Below are 13360 nucleotides of genomic sequence, written 5' to 3'. Positions count from 1 at the left end.
TGTAAATAGGCTTAATGAATTTCTCGTAAAAAGTTGATCTAAAATAAAGTATTTATTTTTAAAATTTACAATGTTATTATAAAAATCATGATTTACAAAAAAATATTCCACATTTTCGCTTCCTAATTTTGAATCCTTATAACTCTTAAAGTTTCAATTTTATAATATTGTTGATTATATTCAAAATTCATCTCGTCTCAAGAGCTATCGAATGACTATAGTGGCATATTTAAATTCTAAAAAAAGTTATTTTTCTTTGTTCACGTTTTTAGTGGTAAAATCAAAAATCTAGAAAATTTTCAGCCAAGTTTTATATCTCTGAAAAAAATAAAGTTATAGCTATGAAAATTATTAATCTAGACCTACTTTTGAATAGAAATCGAATGAAACTAGTCCCATCTTTATAGGATAAGTATTTTCTGAAATACTGAAAAGTCGGAAACAATGAATATTTTAGAAAAATTTCCGCCCTTGGTCATATCTTGCTTCAAAATGAAGATAAATACAAGCAGATTTCGGCAATCGACTTCAAATAAGTTTTCATATGGGGTCTACCTTCAAAATTTTTTTATATCCTTAACCACTTTCGAGATATAAAAAAATGATGACAATGGATTACGCGCGAAAAAATACCAAGTTTCATATCTCAAGAACGGTTGAATATTTAAAAAACTTTTCAACGTAGAGTATACCTAAAATCACGAATGAAGCACAGCGCATCAAATTTCATGGTTCTGTGACAGCATTAACTTGAGTTATCGCCAGATTCTTAAAACTTTTTTTTAAACATATTTCTTATCATAACTTTATTTCTAGAAGTCCTATAAAGATGTGAATAGGCGTAATGAATTTCTCGTAAAAAAATGATCTAGAATAAAGTATTTATTTTTAAAATTTACAATGTTATTAAAAAAATCATGATTTACAAAAAAATATTCCACATTTTCGCCTCCTAACTTTGAATCCTTATAACTCTTAAAGTTTCAATTTTATAATATTGTTGATTATATTCAAAATTCATCTCGTCTCAAGAGCTATCAAATGACTATAGTGGCATATTTAAATTCTAAAAAAAGTTGTTTTTCTTTGTTCACATTTTTAGAGGTAAAGTCGGAAATCTAGAAAATTTTCAGCCAATTTTTATATCTCTGAAAATAATAATGTTAAAGCTTTGAAAATTATTAATCTAGACCTACTTTTGAATAGAAATCGAACGAAACTAGTCCCACTTTCATAGGATAATTATTTGCTGAGATACTGAAAAGTCGGGAACAATGAATATTTTAGAAAAATTTCCGCCTTTGTTCATATCTCGCTTCAAAATCAAGATAAATGCAAACAGATTTCTACAATCGTCTTCTAATAACTTTTCATATGTGGTCTTCTTTCAAAATATTTTTATACCTTTAACCACTTTCGAGATATAAAAAATGATTACAATGGATTGCGCGCGAAAAAATACCAAACATAATATTTCAAGAACGGTTGAAAATTTAAAAAACTTTTCAACGTAGGGTATACCTAAAATCACGATTGAAGCTCAGCGCATCAAATTTCATGGACCTGTGACCTCATTAACTTGAGTTATCACTAAATTCTTAAAACTTTTTTTTAAACATATTTCTTATCATAACTTTATTTCTAGAAGTTCTATAAAGTTGTAAATAGGCTTAATGAATTTCTCGTAAAAAGTTGATCTAAAATAAAGTATTTATTTTTAAAATTTACAATGTTATCATAAAAATCATGATTTACAAAAAAATATTCCACAATTTCGCTTCTCAACTTTGAATCCTTATAACTTCCGAACTTTCAATTTTAGTATGTGGTTGATTATATTCAAAATTCATCCCATTTCAAGGTCTATCGAATGAATATAGTGGTTCATTCAAATTCCAAAAAATAATTTTTTTAATTACTTATTTTTCTTTATTTATTTGTTGTTTTAATATAAAATTTTAGTAAAATCAACATTGTAATTTTTAAAAATTTATACATATTTATAATATTCAAATATTCAAAAAAAATTTTTGGTACTTCAGTAACTCTAAAATTAAGCCATATAACAATAATAAATACTTTGTGTCTATCAAGTAAATTTATTATAATATCGTAATATATAAAAATAAGTTTAATTTTTATCATAAAAAAAATAAATTTAAATAATAAAAAATAGATAAATATTTAATTACAAAATGAACCACTTTTTAAAGAATACTAAAAAAAATTTTTTTGGCATAAAAAATTACTATACGATAAATTATAATTATTATTATAAATTATTAAAAAATAAATTTTTTAGACAATATTTAAATATTATTAAATGAAAACAATGAACAATAGCGGTATTTCATTATTGAACTTTTTAATAAAAAAATAATTAAAAATAAGTAAATAAAGTAACTGATAATTAAATTTTATTTAATAGTTTTATATTCTGATTATATTATTAAAACTAATAATGGTAGTCTAAATTTATGATAATATATTTTTTTAAATATATACTTTAAATAAATAAATCAATTCAATTCATTAATAAATGGATAAAAATTATATTAAATTTTCAAAATATTTTTTTTTTTTTTTTTAAAATAAAGAATATAATTTTTTTTATGATTAATCTATAAAAAATTTTATAATTTTTAATATCAATGTGATCTTGTAGTTTGTAATATGTTAATTAACTAAATATATGTAAAAACAATACAATGCTTTTTTTGAAACTTTTCAAAGTATTATAATTATGTTACAAAAAATAATTGATATAATATAAAGGGTAACAAATTTTTTTACTTAATTAAGATGAAAGTTTATCTTAGAATAAACATAATTATTTATTTTTCTTATTCATAAAAATAAATCTAATTGAACTAAATATACAAAAAAAATAACATAAATAAACGGTTGACTTAATAAAAAGTGAAAATATATTTAAAATAAAAAAAAAGAGTAGAAACATTTTAAAAATTACTTTATAAAATTTTTTTGTTGACATAAGAATAGAATTAAAAAATAAAATTTTGTAAAAAGTTATGTTTATTTTTTTTAATTTTTACAATATTTATAAAATAATAAAAAGTTTGACTAAATTTTATTAAAATAAAAAAATTGTTTTTATAATTTATTTATTAAATTTTTTATATAAATATTTCAAAATATTTTTTGTTAACAAAAAATTTTAAATATTACAATTAATTGTTAGTAGTCATAATGCATGAAAAAAAAAGTTAGCAATAAGTTACATATACAAATTTGCCATCTAAATAAATTTAAAAAGTACTTCAAAAAGCTGAAACTTAAAGAGTTTAAAATATAATTTATTTTAAAGAAAGAAAGATGAAATTTATTATTTTGCAGTTTATTTATTATGTATTTCAATTTCTTTAAAGTTATAAATCGATCTAAATAAATCTACCTTAATTTTATTATCACCTAATTAAAATTATTTAAAAAAATATTTATTTGTAATCTTTGTTTACTATTATTCATAAGTTTTTATTAATTTATATATATTATATGTATATAACATAATTAGATTAATTTGTATTATTTTATGATAAAAATTATGTTAAAGATTTACTTTTTTTGTTAATTTTATTATATTTTTAATTATCATAATTGAAATAAAATAAAAAAATTTTTTATTTTTTATAATAATTTATAATCTTGAATAAAAAATTTATATAATATATCATAAATTTTTAATTTTTTTTTATAATTTTTATCAATAAAACTTGTTGCATTTTAATACCTTAAGGAAAATAATGATTTTTAAATGTCTGAATTGTTGTATTTAATATTAATTTGTTAAAAAATAAATTTTTATTAATAATTATTACTGTTATTTTTTGATATGCATTATACTTATTATCTGAAAGTAAAATGTTATTTTGGTAAAAATAATTTTTGATGGTTTTTATTAAATAACTTATAATTTTGTTTACTAAATATATTTACATTATAATTTTTATTATTGTATAGTCATTTTAATAATTTTTTTTTTACATAAAAATATAAATTTCTTTTAAATAAATTTTACAACATATAAATAAGTACGCTCAATTTTTATTATATTCAAAAGTTGTTATTACATCTATTCAACTACATATATTTATATTTTTTTTAATAAAAATGTAATTTTTCATGATATTTATAAGTAAAGTTTAAAAGATAAAAGAAATTATTATCTTAATATGATTATAAAGAAAAAAAAATAAACATTAAGTTTTTTATAGAAAAAATATAAATTTATAATATTTTAAAATGTTAATCATACTTTATAATTGGTAAACTTTAAAATCAAATTTATAACACAATTACTTTGATCTACAAACAATTCACCTGCCCTAAACAATATTTGCTTCATCGTCGGATCACTATCATAATGATTAATTTTAGGATGATTGCACTATCACAACACCCTATTATTAAATTTACTCTATTTAAATCATTACACCTTTGTTCATTTTATTTATGATTATTAAATAATAAAAAAAGTTAGGTATATTAAAATTATATAAAACAAAATCATTTTCAACATTTTATTATAATTTTTAAAAGATGCTTATAAAATTTTTTTTATTTTAAATGATATATTTTACAATACTTATTAATGTTAGATAAATAATATACATGAAATGTTTTACAATGAAGATAGGTTAAAAGAAACATAAATTGAAGGACACAAATTATAATATCATGTAAATTTATCATGGAAAAAAAATATTCATATATATATATATAAATTAGTAAAAATTTATTTGTAAAATTATTTATATAAAATAATAAACAAAGAACTTAAATATGAAGTAAAAATAAATTTTAAAGAAATTGATTTTTCTTAGTTGTTTTTTTTTTAAATAAAATTGTTTGGATGGTAATCATTAAAAACAAATTTCAGATATTCATCATTTTTAAAACATTAATCAAATATATAAATCAAATATAACTTATTATATTTTTATTCATATATCCTTTTTAATAATATTATTCTTTATCTCACTTTAACGTACTTCAAAGTTAATATAAATGAATAAAAATTATTCTTGACACATTGTAACAATATGTCTTCCATTAACTATTATTACCACTGATCACAGAATACAATATAGTTTTAAAATTGAAAAAAAATTTTTATATACATAAAATTGTTTTAAACTTTTTAACTCATCTTTTTCTTTATTTTTATTCGAATTATTTTACATTTTCACATCTTGATTTTTAACAAATTTTAACTATTCCTTATTCTAACTATAAACAATGGAATAAATTATCTATTGTTTGCTTTATAGCATAATAATAAAAATCAATGATATTTATTGTCTGAAGAATAATTGAAATTTTTACAAATTTATCAATGTTTTATTTTTATATTAATAATAAATATATATTATATATTTTAAAAATATTTTTGTATTACTTATATTATTAATATACATATTTTTATAATAGTTAATTTAACAAAAATAGATCTATTTTAGGTAAGTAATATTTTCCATTATTATTTATACAAACTGATTTCCCAATTAAATCACTCTTTACCATTTATTTGATCAGATGACAATATAATATATATCTTTAATATTGTAATCATTATATCTCTTTTTTTAACAATCTACTTTCATTATCACTAAAATTTTATTTTCAAAAATCAAATAGAAGTATCCTTTCATTTACCTCATTATCAATTTATAATTGATCTGTAACACTAAAAACACCTTCTTTTACATTTTCTTTCTATTTATAAATAACTATTTTAATACCAATTACTACTTTTAATTCTCTTCTATCACATAATCATCAATAGCAATATTCTTCCAGATAAAGAAAATGAATCTCCCTCCCTATGTCCCTCGTCAGAGTCCTGTCATTCACTTGTTACAATAATTTGATTTTAAAATAATTTCTAAAAAGAGTTAATTGGCGTGGATATATACATTTATATATATTGAATGTTATTGTTTGAAATTTACAATCATGTTTGCATGTTGATATTTTAAATTGGAAGTTTATGATTTTAGAACATTTATTTAATTTCTTTTAATTTTTTATATAGACAACTAATATTTTCTTTATTATTTTTTTTTTCTAAATATCTTTTTTCATATTGTCTTTTTTTTTTGTTTTGTCTCCCTCTTTTTTACTATTAAATACTATTAAATAATACTATTTATATATATATTATAATCAACCTATATATTATAAAATGAAAAAAAAACAACATTTTTTTTTAATATTATAGAATAATAATCAAATACTTAATTGGATTGTACTTTATAATTTTTGACAACATCAATAATTTATCAAATATTTCACATTTTATGAATTTCTTTTTTGATCTATAAAATTTGCATAAATTTTCTTTTAACAATATTTTTTATTTTAATATTAAAAACAATATTTTACTTTTATTTTGTATTGTTTATATAGAAAATTATTATAAATATTTATAATCAGATCAACAAAAAATTTTTTTACTTTTATTTCTTAAATAATTCTAATTTTAATTTATTAAAATTAATGTTTTGTTAAAATATATTTCAAAATATTATTAATCGGTTTAATATATATATATATATCTTTATCTTGATCATATTTCATGTAAATGTAATGTATAATCGATATATTATTTAAAAAAACAATATTAATGATAATATTTATTTTTGATAATAATTATTGTTTCAATAAAAATTTATTATATTATACAATTGAGAAGGTAAAAATTGTTTATGAATTGTTGTTATAAATATAATTTTTATGCTATATTTAGTTCTTCTTTAACTTGATCATATATTTGTGATTTGTATGCATCACTAGACCAAATACTTTTTTTCTTCAGTTACGTAGACTCATTTATAGACTAATATTTATTAATATATTCAACATAAGTAATATATTTCATTATATTTATATGATAAGTTGTATCAATTTTCTGTTACAATAAATTCTTTGTTAATCTTTATATTTTTGTTAACTTAATTCAAAAGAATCTCTTTTTCATAAATATTATAATATTCTATACTTTTATTATATTACAATTAAATATAAATTTTGTTATTTTATATATGTAAGTAATGATATATAATTAGATACCACTGTCAAACAGACAAAAAAAAATATTTTCATATTCTTTTTTTTATGTTGATCATTTTTATATTGATTCCTTAAATTTATTAAATCACATTTTTTTTAATAATTATAATATTCTATATTCATATTTATTTTAATAATATATTATTTAATTTAAAATATTTTAAATCATAACAAAATTTATTAATTTTTTTTTATATTTTATAAATAATCTCATAAATTATATTATTTATTTAAAAACTTTTTAATTATTTTATAACATTTATTTTTTTTATATAAGATTATTAATTAACATGAATACTAAATTTATTTTTAACGGTCGTTTTAAGTTTATTATAAAACATTTTTACTAAAAAAAATATTTTATTAATTAATTTTATATATGTATTTAATAAAAGAACTTTTTAAAAATTTATGAAAATATATTTATTTCAAAAAAATAAAAAAAAAATTATTTATAATATGATGTTTCTATATGTAGGAAAAGTTTAATTTAAAGCAACAATTTTCTCTAATTTCTTTTTAAAATTAATTTATAATTCATTTTTATAATTATTTTAAAGTTTTAAAGTTCATTCTTCATTACAATTCCTATCTTTTTTACTTTCTAATTAAATATTTAACATTAGGTTTTAGTTCCCTAAAATGTAATTTTAATCTCTTCTCTTTTCACTTTATTATTATCGAAAGAAGCATCATGAAAATTAATTAGTTTTTACAATAACCTTATTTTATTCATTAAATCATCTCTTTTATTCTTTCAACTACTTTTCAATATATATTTTTTTATTAAATATATATTCATATGTATATCTACATTAAGACTGATTATTTTTAACAAAAAAATATATTTATAATACTTTATAAAATAATTAAGCTTTATAAATACTTTAGTATAAAAGATTTTTTTTTATCATTCATTTCATAATTAGATATATATATATATATATATTAAAAGGTATATATTTACATAAATATAAACATATAAATAATATAACTATTATTTTATGTGAAAATTAGTATTTAACATTCAGAAATATGGTATTTTACTTTTAATAAATATGATAATAATAATAATATATTCATTGAGAAAAAGAAAATATAGATTAACGGTAAGAAAAAGAATATAAATATTGGCATAAAAATATAAAATCTTTTTCTCCTAATTATCATATATCATTATTAATAAATGAATTAATAAATATAAATTATTTTGTATAAATTTTAATAATATAATATTTTAACTTAAATAAATTTACACATTTTTGTTCATAAATATAATCATAATTTTTTTTTTAATTTAAAAAAAAATGCTTATTTAAAAAAATTTTTTTTTTCTATAAAATAATAGTTTTAAAATATAGATATATAATTAATGAACATTTTATAATTTATGAAAGGAATTTATAATATTAATTTTCTAAATATTTTATCATCATTTTTAAATTATTCTAACAAAATAAAAATCATATTATTTTCTTACTTTCTATACAGGGTATCTAAAAATATGTATGCGTATTTTTATTTCTTTAAAACTTTTTTATTCTTAATCAATTTTTACGTACTATATGTTATTTGAAAGCAGAAATACTACAATTTTATATAAAAAAATGGTAAATAAAAAATTACTAATTTTCTCGTAAGTTATGATAAGTTAAAGTGAAGTACTTTATATAGTAAGAAATTTAACTTTTTATTATTTTTATTTATTAAAAAAAATATGGTCAGTAATTTTATGACTAATGAATTTACAAATAATTAAAGTAGTTAAAATGATAAAAAAATATATTAAATAATATAATTTTTTTAATATTTATCAATATTTAAATACTTAGAATTTTTCATATGTTTTATTGTTAAAAAAAATAATAATTTTAATTATTTAAGATGTCTAAGTTTTAATTGATCACAATATTTGAAAAAATTATTATTTTTGTACAAAAAAAAATTTAATATTTTTGTTTTTCAAATAAAATATAATTTGCTGTAACTGGTTAGAAATTAAAAATGTTACAAAAAAATTAAAATCTGCTTACATACTTATAATACTCTATATATAATTATATTTATGCCATAGTAAATGCATGAATTGTTGATTAATTTCTCTTTTTAATACTAATAATTTTAATATATATTCTATTTATCAAACTAATTTTTAAAATACATATGTATGTATACATATATATATATCGTTTGAAATTCTTAATAATATTATATATATTAATTAATATATTTTATTTTTACTAAAAAATTTAAATTAAATACAAAACATTTTTAAAAACAGTAAAAATCAAAGTTATTATCTTTTTTTTTAAATGATTTAAAAAATAAAAAAAATATTCCCTTTAATGATTTAGTTTAATGTTTATAACTATTGAAGTCTTCTACTCTTCTTTATCCATCCATTAAATGGTTGATAATGTTAAAAAGGGAAGTTGGGAAATCGAATGCCATCTAAATATAGTTGGAATGCCATAACATGTTCATCAAAATTTGATATATTATTTTGTAATTGTGTACCAAAATTTTTAAAAGAATAATTAATTAAAAAATTCCCATCTATGTTTTTTTGATTATGGTTTTTTTAAAAAAGATCTTTATATATATATATATATATACATTTATTTATTTTTTATTTTTTTAAAGATATATAATCTCTTAAGCTTTTACTATTAACTATATAAAATTTAAATGTTTTGCCTTTGACGGTGGATGGTCATAATGATAATAATCACATTGCGAAGTTTTATATTATATCATCTATATTTATGTTTTTACATATAATTAGCTTTATTATTACAATATTTGTATGTATTTATTATATATATATACATAATATAACTTTGAGCTACATGTACACAAATTTAATTCTCATTAATTCAAATTCTATCTTATCAACAAAAATTTATTTTATTTTTTTTTTTTTAATTTTTTATATTCTATCTACCATATCACTTTTCTTCTTCATCTATCTAACCCTATACTACGTTATCATTCATCAATTTTCGATTATTTGCCAATATTCAACGATAGTTTGGACAAAGTTTTTATTTTTACAAACTATAATTTCTGTTAAAATATCACTTATGGCGTTTTGTGTAACATATAGACCAAACATGAACTTGTTCAATTTAAAAAAAAAAGATAAAACTTTATTTTGATATATAAAGACTAGATGAGTTAGTATAGATGAAAATGTTTGAAGCATACTGATAAAAAATATTTTAAAAGAAGATTATTAAAAGGAACGAGAAACATTTTTTTTTTATATCAAACACTATTGACAAGATGATAGATTTTATTTATAAGATCTTTGGTATAAAAATATTTTAAAAATTAATAGTTTAATTTTATTATAAAAAAATAAATATTTTTATTTATCAAATATAATATTTAAGTTTCTGTTATAGTTTTTTTTTTACTATAATTATTTTTTAAAATTATACATGTTAATATATATTATTACAAAATTAATTATTTTTATATTTTTTTTATATAACTATTAATAACAAATTTTTTTTTTCTTTATATTTTTTAGTTCATCTAATTTTTTTACGTTTCCCAACGTCATATCATATTTATTGCATTTATATATATATATACGCCCATTTTAACTAAAGTATTAATTAATCTTAAAATGATTTAACAAAAATTATTCTTTAATATATAAATAATATAGTTAGAGAAAAGCTTTTTTAACAATATTTTTTTTTAGTATTCTTATCATTCTATTACTAAAGCAATTTTAATAATTGGCACTTTTAATCAACAATTTAAAAGAAGATCGTTTTTTTTTTGTTTATCCATCTATATATTAAAAGTCATCATACAAATATTTTAATTCTAAAAAAGTAAGTAATAATAAATTGTTTTTCTTCTATAAAGAAATTTATTCTTTAGAACAATTTTATAATTAATTTTTTATAATTAAAAAAATTTATCTAATTTAACAGGTAAAATATTTTTTTGTTATTAATTATTTCTAAATAATTTTCTTAGTACCAAATGTCATATAACTATGCTTTTTTTCATAAATCAATTTTAATTAAATTTTTTACTATCATTTTATAAAAATAATGATAGTAATATAAAAAAAGATAAAAATGGTAATCTATAATCATAGAAAATAGAATTGAATTTGAATGTTTATGTTGTTTTTCTTTTGTTAATCATAAATAAAGTTATAATATATATATTTTTCTACACATTGATATTTATTTGTTATGTAAGATAAAAAAAAATATCTACCATTTAAATATATAATAGGTGATTAATTAAATTTTTAAATTTCACATTTTTTTTGCTGTATATAATATATGTATATATATATATTTATTTATTAAAAAAAATACATTTATCCCACGTATGTAAATAACTAAATGTATTAAAAGATTTTTTTTTTCTATCTATTTTATTGATAATTATCAATTTTATTAATTAAAAATCTAAAAAAAAAAATATTTTTTTTATCTTTTAACAACCGTATATTTCTTATTTTCATGATCATATTTTTAATCTTACAAATATTTAATTCCCTTGACGATATAATAATGTAAAATAAATGGATGTATATATATATATATATTGTAATCATTTTGTTTCCTTAGCAATCAGCATAAAATGAAATTAAACTACTTTTAGTTTTCAATTTTTATTGTTATTCAATACCATCAAATTTTGTGGTTCAAGTGAACATTCTAAAAATTCTATTGACAGATGTCCTTACTTCCATTAAAGCTTTTGTCCTGTGCCAATAGCATGTGTGCTTTTAAAATGTTAGTTAACACCAATGTACATATATGTACATATAGATAAATATATTTATATTTTCTTCAACTAGGATGATAAAGTAAAAAAAAGAGAAATGGCATTAGAAGATTCAAAGTATTTATATATATGTGTATATATAAATCATATGGTGATCTATATACTTTACTCTACTTCTCAAAGCACATTTTACAATTGTTATATTATAAATATTTTTAATTATATTTACATACTTTTTTTTTTCTTATTAGTATACTATATATTTAAATAAAAAATAAATTATTTCTTATTTTTAAAATTAATATTAAAAATAAAAATCTAATTATCATAACTAAAATATAATCAGATATATGATATATTAAATATAACTTTATTACCATATTATACTTTTAAAATATCACATGTCAATAATCATATATAGTGTGAATGATAAATAATTTAATTGCAATAAAGCAGGTGTTAATTAATGGTACATGATCAATTTACAAAAAGTAACATTTAATAAATTTTAAAATTAGTACAAATATATCATTAATTAACATCTTTATTTCTTTAACAATTTTATATTTATTTTATACTAAATAACATGTACAGCATTTAAATTATTTAATAACAGTAAAAATTTTCCAACATTTATTTAATATTTATAAATAAAAATCTTCTTTTCTAAGTACATTTATCTTTTTTTATTCTTTAAAATTTTTTACTTTTAAAAATATTAAATTTTTTTATATATTAATTGTTATACTATTAATTAAATAATAAATATATATATATATATCTTTTATTTATTATATAAAAATGATTAATCATATTTTAAATAAAAAAATAAGTTAGTTAAAGTAAATTTTTTATTCCTTCACTTTTTTAAGGGATCAAAAAGAATTGTTGGGTGGAACATATTATTCTTACTAATTCTTTTTTGATTAATTCATGATTTAGCCATTTAACTTCTTTATGTTTACCTCCTGCTGGTCTTTTTTTTTTAACTTTCTATCTACTTTTAAATTTTGTTTTTCTTTTATATAATAAAAATTAAAGAAAAATTCAATATCTTATTTACATTATTTTCAGTTTCTTGAATTGGTAATCTTTAACCATCACACATATATTTAAGACATTCTTTCTTATACTTACAAATTAAAAAATATTTTAGAATTTTCTTTATTACTCTTCCCTAATTTTTATTAATCCTTATTTTTAATAATTAACCTAATTATATATTTAAATATAGTTATATAAAGTATACTATCAACATATTACATATGTTTCATACTGATTTCAGGACGTTTTTAATATTTTAGGATTAAAAGGAAATGACATGTCATGGTAGATTGATATGAGAGATGCCTTTTTACGTTTTTACTATATATATAAAGTCTTCTTATTTAATTACATGTATATTCAATATAACTAATAATTGAGGATGAATTTTTGTATCACTAATAATAAAAAATCATTTTTTCAATTCAATTTTTTTTTTACTCAAATATATATTATTGAA

This window comes from Strongyloides ratti (genome assembly GCF_001040885.1).
Source record: "Strongyloides ratti genome assembly S_ratti_ED321, chromosome : 1".
NCBI lineage: Eukaryota > Metazoa > Nematoda > Chromadorea > Rhabditida > Strongyloididae > Strongyloides > Strongyloides ratti.
This window is presented reverse-complemented; position numbering follows the sequence as displayed.